This window comes from Mauremys mutica, chromosome 2, assembly GCF_020497125.1.
Source record: "Mauremys mutica isolate MM-2020 ecotype Southern chromosome 2, ASM2049712v1, whole genome shotgun sequence".
In the NCBI taxonomy this organism is placed as follows: domain Eukaryota; kingdom Metazoa; phylum Chordata; order Testudines; family Geoemydidae; genus Mauremys; species Mauremys mutica.
The window spans coordinates 139,732,403-139,748,590 of NC_059073.1; the positions used below are offsets into that span (position 1 = coordinate 139,732,403).

A 16,188-nucleotide genomic window follows, 5' to 3' on the forward strand; every position below is an offset into this window, starting at 1 on the left:
TTATACTCCCTTTGCATGGGTTGAAGGCTGTGGAAAGCAGGCCTTCTCCACCTGTAAAAGGGAGCTAAAACTTCCCTAGGACCCAGGGCCGGCTCCAGAGCCCAGCGGGGCAAGCCCCTGCCTGGGGCGGCCCTTTCCCGGGGGGGGCGGCAGGCTGGGCCGGCAGACCTGCCGCAGTCATGCCTGCGGGAGGTCCACCGGAGCCCCGGGAGCAGCGGACCTGCCGCAGGCATGACTGCGGAGGGGACGCTCGGCCGGCAGCTCCGGTGGACCTCCCGCAGGCACGACTGCGGACGGTTCGCTGGTCCCACGGCTCGGCTAGACCTCCCGCAGGCATGACTGCGGCAGCTCAACTGGAGCCGCCGGATCTGCGAACCGCCCGCAGCTGCGGGAGGTCCAGCCGAGCCGCGCGACCAGTGGACCCTCTGCAGTCATGCCCGCGGGAGGTCCGCTGCTCCCGCGGCTCGGGGGCGCCTCCCGGGCATGACTGCTTGGGGCGGCCAAAAACCTAGAGCCGCCCCTGCTAGGACCTACCTTTTCTCAAGTGCTCTGAGACTCAGATTCTCAGCTGCTGCAATCTGGTGCAGCTCTCTTAACGTCAGTGGAGCTGTGCCAGTTTAAAGCAGCTGAGGTTCTAGTCCGGTGGACCACATGTGCTATATTCTAGTTTAGATTGGTACAAGCAGCAGCGGCTCCAGGCACCAGCGCTCCAAGCGCCTACTTGGGGCGGCAATCCATGGGGGGCACCCTGCCGGTCCCTGTGAGGGCGGCAGTCAGGCAACCTTTGGCGGCTTGCCTGTGGGAGGTCCACCAGTTCTGCAGCTTCGGTGGCAATTCAGCGGCAGGTATGCCGAAGCTGCGGGACCAGTGGACCTCCTGCAGGCATGCTGCTGAATCTGCAGGACTGGGGACCTCCTGCAGGCATCCCACCGAAGGCAGCCTGCCTGCCGTGCATGGGGCGGCAAAAAAGCTAGAGCCGCCCCTGGGTACAAGAGAGGGCAGAATCAACCCCTGCAAGTGCCAGATACTACGGTTACTATATTCTCCATGTGTACCAAGTTTTCGGACTCTCTGCTGAGGCTGTCAAAGGGGCGAGTTGGACACCTGACTGGATTTTCTCTTCCTACAGACATATCCTCATCCCAGTCGCAGTGACAGCGATAACATTTGTTAAACAGTGCAAGAAGAACTTAAAGTCATGGCACCTGTAGAAACTACTTGAGCCAAAATAAAAATCTTTGTAGCCATGCTGAGAGAGGCAGTGCCAGTCAGCTATTATTGCCTTGACATAAATTCAATTAAAATCTTGAGTTGTAGAGCGGTAACTTCCCATTGAACAGCAGCAACACAAAAAGGTGTCTTAACAAGCCAGAGGCTAGCTTCAAATTCCTTTGTACTCAAGAGAACAGAATGCAAATACTGCTCCGGTGATCAGGTCACAGTGGTGGCAAGTTTTGAGCATCTTAGAGAGACAAGGTGACTCTTCAGAACAGATGCCTCTGGAGAAAGACAGCAAGCAGAGGGAGGAAATCAGAATGACATTATGCAGCCAAATGTGGGGAAAGTAACAAACGCAGACCTGCAGAATTAGAATGTCCACTCTGAACCTTCTATTATGGAAGATATTTTCCAAACAGCTCCATTCCCTTTCTGGAACCGAAAAGAAATGGTGAGGATTTCAGAGTGGCGTGACTTTGTCATTCAAGAGATCAGAACTGTCCCTTCTGGCCTTAAAATCAATTAATCTGTGAATGAACAAGCCATAAAATTGCACCAAGTGATGCCTGATTCAAGCCCACAGCTCCTAGGTGGAGCTAAAACATCTCTTTTAGAAAGAGATCAGCTCTTGATTTAAAAGATTTCAAGGAACAGAGAATCTACCTCATCCCTGGGTACGCTGTTCCCATGGTTAATCACCCACATGGTTCAAAATCTGAACTAAATTTCCTAATTGGAACTTGTTTAGCTTCAGCTTCCAAGCATTGGATCTTGTTATGGCTGTGTCAGATCAATTAAAAAATCTTCAGCTATTGGTGATGTAGGTGTAGCCATGTAGGTGTTTATAGACAGCATTCAAGTCACCTTTTAAGGGACATTCTTCAAATAAAGGGATGAGGGACTTGATCTTAACACTAACCAAAGCCTTTTAGGGTAGATTTTCAAAGGCACAAAGAGCAATTAAGGTACCCATCTCCCACTGAAAGTTAATGGATGCTGAGGCCCAGATACTCAAAAGTATTTAGGCACTTAACTCGCATAGATTGCAATGGCAGTTAGGCACCTAAATACCTTTGAGGATCTGAGTCCCTAACTCCGCCAATGTCCACAACAGCATAATGGAATGTAAAATGATCATTTACACATGGAGTCTCAGACAGGTGATGGGGTGCCCAGCCTTCAGCACTACAGCAGTCAGTGAATCGGAGAGGCCTAAAAGAACGTGATCTTTTTCTTTAAATGCCAGACTGCTTCCTTGCTCTCCTGCTGATGGCTGCTTTTGAAATCCTGTGCTGATCTTTTCCCTCTCTGTCTCCGGTAAATTGAACTGCCAGACACCACAAGCAGCACAAGGGTTTCCAAACGGATCAGGAGGAAAAGTGACAAAGATCAAGGGACAGCGGTGAAATCTCAGGACTTCTTAGCCCCTCAGTGATGTTGTCAGGACAGAGAGTCTATTACTGGATGTTTGGTCCGGTTATTCATCCAGCGGTGAATACAGCTGATGTTGAGAGAACAGAGAAGGGAGGTTAAAAAAAAAAGCAGCCACCCTTCAGCACCAACTGTTCCTAACTGACAGTCAATAATAAAACTTGCAGAGGAGAAAGACACCACATTGGAGAATTTAAAAATAGACTCTGAAATTATTTATCCTGGGAGCACAGAGGAAAACAAACCCTGATTGTGGGAAAAAGATTGCAATGGAAAGAACTCTGCTGTGTATAAGCCATGCCCAATGTATTATGGGCCAGATATTTGCTTGCGTGCACAAGGGCAAACCAAGGAGAAACCAGTGAGAACCAAGGGCCACATTTATGGAAGTATTTAGGCACACGGAGATGCAGATGGGCACCTAGTGGGATTTACAAAAGCATCTGCGTTAGACATCTAAATCCCATGGAAGTCAATGAGAGTTAGGCCCCTAGTGACATTTGCAGAAGTGCCTATGCACCTATTGGCATCTTTAGGCACCTAAATACCTTTGTAAATCTGGCCCCAAAGTGGAGAAGGTAGGCACAGAAGATGATACTGGGCTCTATATGCTCAGACCTAATGCCTACCCTACTGGTGATATACATGGGCGAATAGCTTTGCATTATAATTGCACCTGCCAGCACACAGTGAGACAGCCCTGTTCCCAAAGAGCATAAAATTTACATTGATAAGAAAAACAAAGGGGAAAATGGAAGCTCAAGAAGGGAAGTGATTTTCCCAAGGTCATGTAGCAGACTAGTGGCAGAGTTGGGAATCAAAACCCAGGTCCCCTAACGCCCAGTCCAGTGCCCTGGTCAGTAGGCAAAGTTGCCTCCTTTGGAATGTTGGGAATTAAACCTTTTGCACCAGCACTAGCGGCCAAGCCAAAACTCGTCAAACCAGAGCAGAAGAAGGGTAAAAGACTAGCAGCGTCCTCTCTCTCATTTGCTAAATCACTGCAACAACACGTTTGTTCAAGTCAAAGGGTTTTTGTGGGTGCAATATTACTTTAGTGAAGTAGCTTAAGCTACCTGACCCAGCAATTTTCAGAGTGTGGGGCTTTGAGATATGCAATCCAGAACTGAATTTACCCAAATTCGGGAGGGATGGTGTCTGTCTGTCCAGTTCTGGGATCATTCATCAAAATCTGATGATTCTGAATTTAGACTTTTAATTTAGACATCTTTTTATACATATATACACACATATGTGTGCATGCACATATGCTCAAACTATTGTAAGAAAGAAAGATCCAGTGGTTAGGGAATTAGCCAGAAACTTCAAAGACTCAGGTTCAATTCCTGGCTCTGGCAGAGATTCCCACTATGATCTTGAGCAAGTCAGGTCCAGATCCAGATCCACAGGAAGACTTAGGTGCCACTGAAGTCCTCAAAACTCCTGTTCAGCTGCCAATTAACCTTGGAGGTGCTTAAATTTCCACCGTTGCTGTCCCCAAGGTGCCTTATTTTCTGCTTCTGGGCACATGCACTTCCAGCTTAGTCCTGATGGCTGGCACCTGTCTCACGCCTTGGCAAAATCCTCAAACTAGACATTCCCCACCTCTCTCTCCTGTGAGGCCTCATCAGAAGGGGTGCACTGAGCACGACCTCACAAAATCAGAAGGAGGGAGTAGCCTCACTTGTAGCCATTTGCCCAGAGGTTAGGACATTCACCTGGGATGTGGGCTAACCTGGTTCAAGTACCCCTTTCTTCCTGATGCCGAAAAAGGATTTGAATTTGGGTTGTCGTCCGAATTCAAGTGAGTGTCCTAACCACTGGGACAGAGTCATTCTCTCTTCTTCTGGCCCCGTGTATAGTTAATTATGTAGATACAGTGGAACAGCTTTAAGGTGAGAAATTGAGGCACCATCCCCAGAATATGCCCTAGTCCAGTGGTTAGGGCTGTAATCATTTAAAGTTTTCCACTGCAGTGTAATTACATGCCACTTACTTGTATTTATGGTTAGCATCCCGTAGCAACTTATTATTTACATCTCTTTGCTCCTTTTAAGCTGCCCATCATCATGGATAAGTAGAATGCTTTAGGGCTGTAAGGAGGCCTACTGTTTGGAAGTAACTATGCATGAACTTTCCCAAATTGGTTCCACTCATCTAGGGTGACCAGATGTCCCGTTTTAATAGGGACAGTCCCGTTTTTGAGGTCTTTTTCTTATATAGGAGCCTATTACCCCCCACCCCCTGTCCCTTTTTTTCCACAGGTGCCATCTGGTCACCCTCCACTCATCTCTAGGTAAAAAGCAGGCATCTTAACATCTGCATCCCTCCACTGCAGCCACCTATACTTCAGATACAGAGAAGGACATTTTCCAGGTTTTTCTGAATATTGTATTTGGCGTCAAGGCCTAAGGTAAGTTAGCAGAGTTAAAGCTCCCACTTCAGATGAGAAACACTTCTAATTAGCCAGCAGAGATCGAATGCCTCCAGCCTTATTTGGTCTAATCTCCACAGTTGTCTGTTTCTGATGGAAAATTTGTGCTTGATTTCATGGTGGCTGCTTGCAAAAAGTCACCAAGTTTCATGGTTATTTCATGGGTTAGGGGGGAAAAATGTGGTGAACAGTGATTTAATTAGGATTCCATAATAAAGTCGCAATCTTCAAATGGTTGCTTGTGTATTTGAATTGAAAGGGCTTTAAATCTGCTGAGTGTGTTTAAAGCTGGTGGAAAGGGTAAAGGCTGACAGCCCTACAGCCCAAAGTAGTGACTCCCTCTTTCCCCCAGAATGGGCATACTGCTGTGTTGATGGGCTTGATCCTGCTCTCGTTCAAGGCAATGAAAGCTGTCCCGTTAGCTTTAATGGCACAGGATCAAGATTTATACACCTAAGCCCAGAAGTAGTCTTTAAAGACCACCTCGAGTATAGGAACAGCCACTATAAGCAATGTGTCCCTGTATTCACCCCAGCTCGAGTCCTGGGGGATAGCACAGCAGACTGGGCCTTGGGAGACTGGGGTTCTATTCCTGGCTTTGCCACTGGGCTGCTGGGTGACCTTTGGCAAATCATTTCCCCTCTCTGTGCCTCTGTTTCCCTATCTGTAAAATGGGGATAATGTTACTGACCTCCTTTGTAAATCAGTTTGAGCTCTACTGCTGAAAAGTGTTAGATAAGAGCTAGGAATTGCTGGTTCTTTCACTATCCCCAATGAGGCTGCAAGACCCAGGCATTTTAACTCCTGGTCTCTGCCCCACGCCTCCCACCAACATATTTTCTGTATTGCACAGAAACTTCTGGAGGAGGGAATACTTCAGCTTCCATTCAGTGGCCTCTCAGCAGGGATTGTCAGCATGGTGGGGACAATTGGTACCAAATCTATGGATAGTTTTTATGGGGTGCTTTCCCCCCCGGTCTCTCATTTACTGAATCAGACTGAGCCTAGCGGCTCCCTCCTAGGGTGACCAGATGTCCCGATTTTACAGGGACAGTCCCAATTTTTGGGTCTTGTTCTTATATAGGCTCCTATTACCCCCAACCCCCGTCCTGATTTTTCACACTTGCCGTCTGGTCACCCTACTCCCTCCATAATAACCAATGACAATTAAGTGGCTTCTAGATTTAAGAAAGCCGAGGAAGCCATCACCTCAGAATAGAAATTAGGGTCAAGGCTTGGTTTAGGGTCCAGAAGCTTGTGGTAGGCTCCCAGTCCTTGGCCCAAACCATTAGCCTTCCCATCTCTTTCAGTGTCTTATCTCCACTGAAAGATTCGTTGCACTGACTTCTACCCCCATCTCATAAAGAACTTCTGAGAGCATATTTTCACTAGATAGCATGCACCCACAAGGCAATTCCCTAAGGAGGTACCTACTCCCCATCCCAGTATAAGGGCTTTATCCCATCTCCCCTCCTGCATCTGCTGATTACTCACTGCTGTCAGCCCCTGGCAGGACTTGAAAAGTTTTGGTGATTTGTTGTGGAGAGAACAACATGGAAAAAACCATAACCAGACCCTGAAGAAAAAAAAACAATCACAGTAGCATCCCTTTTCTAATTCCTCATTAGCTAGAATATCAAAGCCTTAGCTAACCCCATCTTCCTGTACCACCACCACCTAGGCTCCAGCCCCTAATTCAATATGAATTGAAATAAAAATAATTTCTGAAAAAGGTAACCAAGTCTCCACTTTCCAATCACCTTTGTCTCCTAGCAATTTTTATACTCTCCTGCTAGGTGCGGTGAGCCAGTGAAACCAGACTGATTATATCAGAATACTATGAATTGGATAACTCAAAATGCTCCTAGAGAGAGCGCTCATAGAACTCCATGTTTGGACAGAAACCGGAACAGATGGGAAAGCGCTACCAAGCGCTGTATTAACCCTGCTGTTCTCTGACAGGTGGCCAATGCCACATTCAGAGTACAGATCTAAAAATAAAACTCTGAAACACAAGATATTTCAAGGCTTATAATTTTTTATATATGAAACAGGGAGATAGATGGCCACTTGGTGACAGGCTTTTGCTAGGATTACAATCTGTTTCTTCTCTGGCTATACAGGCATTTTACTTTCGGAAGTGGTCTGGACAGATAGAGTATTTAAAAAAAGGCATAAATTTCAAAGCAGATTGGCTGCCATCAGTCCATTACAGCTGAAATTCGTTGCCTCATTATGTACATAATAATGAGAAAGGGAGTCAGATTAGAGCCATAGCTGGAGTGTGGAAAAAGGACCATAGACCTGGGGAATAGATTCATAACGTTCTAGTTACTGGTTAATAGATGACATGATTTTGAGGTGCTGAAAACAAGCGATTCCATTGGGTTTGGAAAGACTCCTGAGTGCTCTGGACCTTTGAAAGTGAACCAAATAGCTGCCAGCTAAGAGACCCATCTGTCTCTAGTGGCTGGTTGGGTGAAAGACCCGTTTTAGTGGTTGCTCTAGAGGAGAGCACTTAAATACCGTGGTCCAAGGTTTTCAAAGCTGACAAAGTGACTTGGATATCTATTTCCTATTAAAATTAATGGGAGCTGAACACCTAAATTCCCCAGAGTGATTTGAAAGTCTCAGCCCATAAGAAGAAGTGTTGAATAAGAACCAAGAAAGGATTAGATATAGATGGATGGATGCAAACAGGTTACAGAAGGATTTGATCTGAAATAGATTAATATAAACCTGGTTCAAGAGTGTGATGACTTGTATGGAGTTTCTGAAGGATCCACTTCACGAATGGTTTAACTGGGAATTACAGCAGCTTTCAAAACACAGCCATGGGCTGGTACTTCCATTATTAGGTTCTAGGTTGCACAGTCATGGGTGGTCATTATGGAAGCATGCTAGTAGAATTTAAGGGGGTTGAAAACAGGAATTACTCTAAAATTATTCTACAGAATTTAACAGAAAAGCAGATGCTGTCTCTGTTTTTAGAATCATCCTACAGAAGGAATGTAATTCTCTATTATATTCTAGAGAATGGTCCCAAAGCCCTGCACCTAAATTTTTAAGATAGACTGATGATTGTGATTGCCTTGGCTTTTCAACATCCAACCTGAGATACTCTGAAGGGACCTGATTTTGGGTGCCAAGCACCCCACCTCCTCGGATGATCAGGCCTCTTTCAGTGCCTCAAGTTGGACACCTGAAAGTGGAAATGCTCAAATTCACTAGCGTTACTTCTGAAAAAAAAATAAAGGCCCTATACAATAGGTATAAGTGACTATTAAATAGTATCAGGCTTTCCCATTAGGAGTGAGCCAAGGCATTGTGAGTGGAGAGGATCCCCCTGTAGAAACAGATTTCTCTGGCAATCTGCCGAAACATGGGGCTGGCAGAGGACCACTATCCAGCATGGATCCGATACTCATTACTATGGTATCCAAGCACCTAGCAGGTAATCCACTCACCTAAAGAATTTTGTTTGGCCGGACTCTCAAGCTGAAGCATTTGTTCCTGTAGCATGGAGCAAGGATATTTTAGTTGGTATGCATGTGGTTTTAACCCTAAAAGCTTGGGCTGAAGGTGGTTTGGCATCAGGCTTATCCCAGCCTCCGAACAAAACAATCTGATCAGCAAGACAATGATTTACATGAAACTACAATAGGTACAGTGCAGGATTCTGCTATGTGCATGTAAGACCTCAATCCTGCAATGAGCCCCACATGTGCCTATTCCTACTCTTTGCAGAAATCAGGTTATTTGTACATTTGATTCATGTAGTGATCATTCCCAGCCCAAACAAACAAAGTAAGCTCTGTTCTTCATTCTTGAAGCTAAGAGACAAAGGCTAATTGTTTCGAATTACCTTTCAAATGTCCCAGATGAGATGAGATGGCAGGAGGTAGAGGTAAATCACGCCGCTGCCTATTTGCAGCCTCGCACTTTGAATAAGAAGAAATTCAATGCTAATTAATATTTAGAAAATGCAAAAGTTGTCATCTTAAATCAAGCTGAAACACAATTACATTAAGTGCTTACTTCAGCAAAACACCATTGAAATGCTAAGTGTTAGTGAACTGCCTGCTTATTTATTCAACTAATTGACCGTTGGTACTGACAGAATTCTATTACCAGAGAGTTAAAATGGTGCTGAATTCTAATTTGTAGTAAGGTTGCACTCAGGGAACACTGATTTGGGTTCAACTTATTTTCAACAACAGAATTATGAAGCCAAATGTGTAAAGCAGCTGACTTCAATGGAGTTACAGCAAAGATGAATTTGACCTCATGCTTGTGAGAGTAGGGTGACCAGATGTCCCAATTTTATAGGGCTAGTCCCGATATTTGGGGCTTTTTCTTGTATAGGTGCCTATTACCCCCCACACTCGGTCCCTATTTTTCATACTTGCTATCTGGGCACCCTATGTGACAGACTATTGTGACTGGGTTCCCCCAGGGTGCCACTTGAAACTGGGGTACCACTGAGCACACCTGACCCACCAGCCTGGCCTCCCTTTACACTGTACTGCTGTGACAGGCTCTCAAGCCCACATACAGGTAGGGCTCCACCCAGCTGGAGATTCACACAGATGCTAAGATAGCCCTGTATGGGAAGACTAAGCTGGGGAATTGCCCAGTACTCAAGTGCACACCTCCCTCTAGAGGATAAACCCAAAATTGCACCGTCTTACATTTCAGAGAGAACTATACAATGTGAGCTCATTGAAATTTGCCTCCTCCTTCAATGTGGAGAGAGATAGGCACAGCTTTCTGCCCCAAGTTATAATTCCACACACCTGGGTTTTAGACAAAATAAAAAAAAGTTTATTAACTACAAAAAGATAGATTTTAAGTGATTATAAGTGATAGCAAACAGATCAAAGCAGATTACCCAGCAAATAAAACAAAAATGCAATTTAAACTTAAAATATTAAAGAGATTGGTTTCTCACCCTAAATGTTGTTTTAGGCAAACTGCAGAGATTCTCAAAGGCCAGCTGCACTTGCCTGCAGTTTAAACCTTCAGATATTTCATTCACAGGCTAGACAACCTTCCGCCTAGGCTCAGTCCTTCTCCCCTTGTTCAGTCTTTGTTTCTTAGATGTTTACAGCAGTCATCTTGGGCAGGGATTCAGTGAAGAACAAACCCTGATTATGTCACTCCCCTAGCTTAAACAGGTTTTACATATGATGTGAATCCTGTGTGGTTCCCATCCCTGGTCAGTGGAAAAGTACTGGTATTATTCACAGAGTCCAGTATCAGGTGATTTGATCACATGACCTTGTAGCCATAACTCTAAGGCTGTTTGCAGCATCCCCAGGAAGGCTTTCCTGGGAGAGATTAGCATCTCCTAAGACCTATTGTTCTTCCTAATGGCCCTTTCCAGCCAAAAATCTAGACTGATTGCATTCTGTCTAGTCAGCGTTCCCCAGGTGTAAACACATTTGTAATAGACAATGTTCCTAACTTCAGATACAAAAATGATGCATGCATACAAATATGATAATCATATTCAGTAAATCAAACTTTCCAATGTTATCTCACATGACCCATCTTGCATAAAATACATCCTAGTTATGACAATCATATTATAACAATCTCTCTCTGAAGAATATGGGACATAATGCCACAACTATTACATCCTACTTTACTAAAACCTCATTTCCAGATGTTCCCAAACTAAAGACGTCACTTGGTACATGGATTCATACATGAACTGGTAGGCAAATACTGATGCGAGTAGCCACGTACACGCTATATATGCTTAGGTTAAGCGAACACTCCTTATTTAGGTACCCGCATTCTGGAGCGTACAATACCAGTAATATATAAGCCATCAGCCTTTACTTTGTATGCAATGCTGGACTGGTACTATTGTCTAGCAGAATAAATACTTGGGAACAGCTGGCTGCTCCAGCTTCTGCGGCAGTAGCTTATAGTGTGATCACGGCAAAGCCTTCAGTTCAAAGTGCTGCATGTTTCTAGATAATTTGCTCATGCCGGAGATGCCAGACAGAAAAAATATAAAGAGGTAACAGGCATGGGCAGCAGTTGACTATTTGACCAAAGTTATAAAAACTTAGTGCCCTTCAGCTTTTTGGAGGTGGAAGACAGTTTCTGTAGAGGCACCTTCAAAACCTGCGGCTCATTGGAAGGAGGCAGCTTCTCATTATAGTGAGTTTAATGATCAATTAACAGAATGACACATGATCAGCAAGCAGCCACATGTTTTTTTGACAGGTTTGCTACAAACCCCCGCTCCTCCGACGGTATTATCAATTTGTAGGCATTAAAGGTTCTGAACTTCTGTTGTTCGGAATACCGAGGAGCTCAAGTTATATTTTTTTCTTCTTTCATGGATATGGTCTGAGGCTCAGTCTATTTCTTTTCAGTACATCAGAATGAGAAAGTCAGCAATTTTTCAGTAATAATGTGCTGCGACACTTCTGTATTTTTAAATCTGATTTTCTAAGCAAGTAGTTTTAACTGAGGTGTAACTTGGGGGTAACGCGAGACAAATCAGACTCCTGAAAGGGGTACAGTAGACTGGAAAGTTGAGAGCCACTGATTTAAGGCACTAAATTGGGATCATGCCCCAAATTTAAGAAGGCACATAGTACATGTCTTTGGAAAGTCTTAAATCACAGAAAGAAGAGAAGAGTGGGAGAAAGCAGCTTCGTAGGGGAGGGGAATGAAGACTAGCTTGCCATCTCCTTGGGGCAGGGATTGTACTACCTTCTCTGTTTGGAAAGCACATCGCACACAAAGGTCCCAACAGAAATAAATAATAACGGTAAGAAAGAGAAACTACCAGGCTATAGCTGATCTAAAATGTCAGAGCCGGTATGTATGTTATGCATCCCAATGAAATATTGCCACTTACTATGGTGTCCAGCTCATGGCCTTAGCCCTGCTACATGTACACCTCTGATACAACAAACGGTCAATGGAGGTTTCAAGAAATTACCTCCAACTGATGTAAGGTATTTATAATGGTCCTCATCACCAAAGTCCGAGCACCTCACAATATTTAAATTAATAGCACCATACAACAACCCTGCATGGTAGGGAAGTACTATAATCCCTGAGGAACTGAGGAACAGAGAGGCTGGCTTGGGGCTCCTCTACACAAACGCTTCATTTGCAGCAAACTGGCAGCTGAATTTATCCTGTACTCTTCTGCCATGTGCTAAGTGTCTGTGTGGGGCCTCCTGCCATGCACTAAACGTCCTCTAGCGTGCGTTGAGTTGGGAGTGGATTAAAGCACGCTAGGGAACTGTTATGATAGGGCAGCTGAGTGCACACAGACACTAACTGTACGGGTAAGCTGCAGCAGTGAGTGTGCTTCCCAGCGTGACCAGGCATGCACTTGCTCTCTAAAAAGAGAGCAGCAGAGCTGCGGGTAGCACAGACATGCTTGATTACATAGCCAGGGAGTCTGGGTGGGTTTGTAGTCATTTTTAGCATGCTAGCTTGAACGGAGCTATTTGGTGTTTCTCTGTTCAAGCTGAGGAAAGCACACTCCCAGCTGCAGTGTCGACATACCCAAGCACACCCCAGCTTGCTGCAAACAGGGCTTGTCTACACAAATACTTCAAGTAACTTGCCCAAAGTCACTGTGGCAGAGCCGGGAATCAAATGTGGGTCTCCCGTGTTCCAGACTAGCACCCTAACCATCAGACCATCCTTCCTCCTCTTTGATTCTGTAGTGACTTACAGGACAGTTCCTGAATCACCAGTGACTCAGACTACAACGTTCCCCCTGCACTTTGATTTTCTCTTTCATGTCTCCCTCAGAAGTACTAACCAGGTCCCTTTGTGAAATCCGACAAGATCACAGCCCAGGATGGCATCTCTGCTTTGGAGATGTTCCACTTCTAATCCACACTACCGGTAATTAACAATGTTCATGTTTCATTATGGTAAACACTTTTCAGAATCTTTTTTTAAAATGGCCTTTATTAAATCAAATCTACCAAGCAACAAGGCACACTGCAACTGCACCCTTCTGATAACGCCATGTTTGAGGGGATTGTCTCTGCTTTTCATAACAAAAAAAAAAAGCAGAAAATAAACCACTCATAGTTGCAAAAAAGGGGCTTAAAAGGCTCATTAAGGCAGAGCTTGGCACAGTCATTATTATGTATTTGTCAAGGTTAATTCTGTGTTGAAACAAATGCCATTAGTGCTGTCTCGGTAATCAATATGCTCCCTGTGTTTGCCTGCAACATAGAAAGGGAGGGTGAAGCCAACACTTCCATGAAGTACAAGTAGTTAGACTTGTTTATTTACAAAATATCCCTACCTGAGTCATAAGGGGACATGTTGTACCATTCTCAGCCATGAAGCTTGTCCATGAACCAGGCTTAACAAGTCTGACTTCTATTTACTCAACGGCAAATTAGATCAAAAACCACTGAAGTAACCACCGAAGTTTCAGATCAAATACAAAAATGATGAAGCCCTTGATAATGGTGGAAGAGAGTGGAAACAGATGAGCACAAGCAGTCAAGATCTCTGGGATTTATTTTTAGCTCTTTCACTGACTGTGTATGGGCAAAGAACAGTCCCTGATGAGGCCACAGCACACCTGGTGGCCGAGCTTTGTGACTTTGTCCTCACCCACAACCATTTCAGATTTGGGAACAACTTATACCTTCAAGTCAGTGGCACTGCTATGGGTACCCGCATGACCCCACAGTATGCCAACATTTTTATGGCTGACTTAGAACAATTATTCCTCAGCTCTCGTCCCCTAGTGCCCCTCCTCTACTTACACTACATTGATGACATCTTCATCATATGGACCCACGGAAAGGAGGCCCTTGAAGAATTCCACCTGGATTTCAACAGTTTCCACCGCACCCCACCATCAACCTCAGCCTGGACCAGTTCACACAAGAGATCCACTTCCTGGACACTACAGTGCAAATAAGTGATGGTCACATACACACCACCCTATACCGGAAACCTACTGACTGCTATACAGCTTCCATCCAGGACACATCACACGATCTACAGCCAAGCCCTAAGATACAACTGAATTTGCTCCAATTTCTCAGATAGAGACAAACACCTACAAGATCTTTATCAAGCATTCTTAAAACTACAGTATCCACCTGGGGAAGTGAGCCAACAGATTGACAGAGCAAGATGGGTACCCAGAAATCACCTACTACAGGACAGGCCCAACAAGGAAAATAACAGAACACCACTGGCTATCACGTACAGCCACCAGCTAAAACCTCTCCAGCACATTATCAACGATCTACAACCTATCCTAGAAAACGATCCCTCACTCTCACAGACCTTGGGAGGCAGGCCAGTCCTTGCTTACCGACAGCCCGCCAAACTGAAGCAAATACTCACCAGCAACTACACACCATGCCACAGAAACACTAACCCAGGAACCAATCCCTGTAGGAAACCTCATTGCCTACTCTGTCCCCGTATCTACTCTAGCAACACCATCAGAGGACCCAACCACATCAGCCACATCATCAAGGGCTCATTCACCTGCACGTCTACTAATGTGATATATGCCAGCAATGCCCCTCTACCATGTACATTGGCCAAACCGGACAGTCCCTACGTAAAAGAATAAATGGACACAAATCGGACATCAGGAATGGTAACATACAAAAGCCAGTAGGAGAACACTTCAATCTCCCTGGACATTCTAGAAGAGATTTAAAAGTAGCTATACTTGAACAACAAAAACTTCAGAAACAGACTTCAAAGAGAAACAGCAGAACTAAAATTCATTTGCAAATTTAACACCATTAATTTGGGGTTGAATAGGGACTGGGAGTGGCAGGTTCATTACAAAAGCAGCTTTGCCTCTCCTGGAATTGACACTTCCTCATCTATTATTGGGAGTGGACTACATCCACCCTGATTGAATTGGCTCCGTCAACACCGGTTCTCCACTTGTGAGGTAACTCCCTTCTCTTCATGTATCAGTATATAATGCCTGCATCTGTAATTTTCACTCCATGCATCTGAAGAAGTGGGTTTTTTACCCACGAAAGCTTATGCCCAAATAAATCTGTTAGTCTTTAAAGTGCCACCGGACTCCTTGTTAACTTTACCTCAGTTTCCATAAACTACAGATAATAATTCACAGGAGATTGTGGGGTATGTTTCTCTTTCTTTATATTTTTTACACACACACACACCCTTGTAAAAACTTTAGAAATTATTCACACACACTCCCCTGGACTCCACCTCCAGAGCATGGAGGCTTAAACTTGAGAGTTACTGCAGAAACATATACTGATTTGCTGTAGGAGGCAGGAGGACTGAGAATCCGTCCAAGCACAGTCAGTTCCTCAACTTAGCCACACTCAGATTTGAATCCCTGAAGGATATATACTGTGTCTCTCTGTGTGTGTGTGTGTACACACACACACACACACACACACACACACGGAAAACCAGCACAAGAGAGCACACTGTGTATATCTGCTTTGTAACAGAGTGTATCAAACCAAATGGCAGATGTCTCCACATACGGGCAGAGTGGTTAGATATGCACAGATTCATACACCATAGCTTCATAAGTGTTTTCAAAGCACTTTGCTTTCATCTGAAGTCCTCATATACAGCCCACCCACAGGGACTGGCCTACTGGTTATTCTGTGCTAGCAAATTATAATAAAAATGCATATTTAAGCAGCTTAACAGGAAAAACAGCAAGTCTAGTGGTTACAGCACTCACCTAGGACTTGGGTGACCTGGGTTTGATCCCCTGGTTGGCTAAAGGTTTCCTGTGTGAGTCAAGGCAAGTCAATTAGCCTCTCTGTGCCTCAGTTCCCTATCTGTAATATTGTACTCATAGTATCAGAGGGGTAGCCGTGTTAGTCTGGATCTGTAAAAAGCGATAAAGAGTCCTGTGGCACCTTATAGACTAACAGACATATTGGAGCATAAGGTTTTGTGGGTGAATATCCACTTTGTCAGACGCACGTACAGCTTATGCTTCAATACGTCTGTTAGTCTCTAAGGTGCCACAGGACTCTTTGTCGCTTTGTACTCATAGTAATTTTCTACCATATATGTGACATTGTGGAGCTCTCAGATACTATGATAATAAGTATAATTAACAG

At 44.6% G+C, this 16,188-nt stretch overlaps 1 long non-coding RNA gene across 4 annotated transcripts in view; it reads right to left on the bottom strand.

Moving 5' to 3' along the window:
- The window catches only part of LOC123362836, a 430,380-nt gene that overhangs the window by 129,086 nt on the left and 285,106 nt on the right, over window positions 1-16,188 (bottom strand). For all 4 annotated transcript variants that reach the window (XR_006576592.1, XR_006576589.1, XR_006576590.1 and 1 more), the window contains one exon: window positions 8,946-9,021. This is a non-coding gene — a long non-coding RNA (uncharacterized LOC123362836). The remainder of the gene's footprint in view (window positions 1-8,945; window positions 9,022-16,188) is intronic.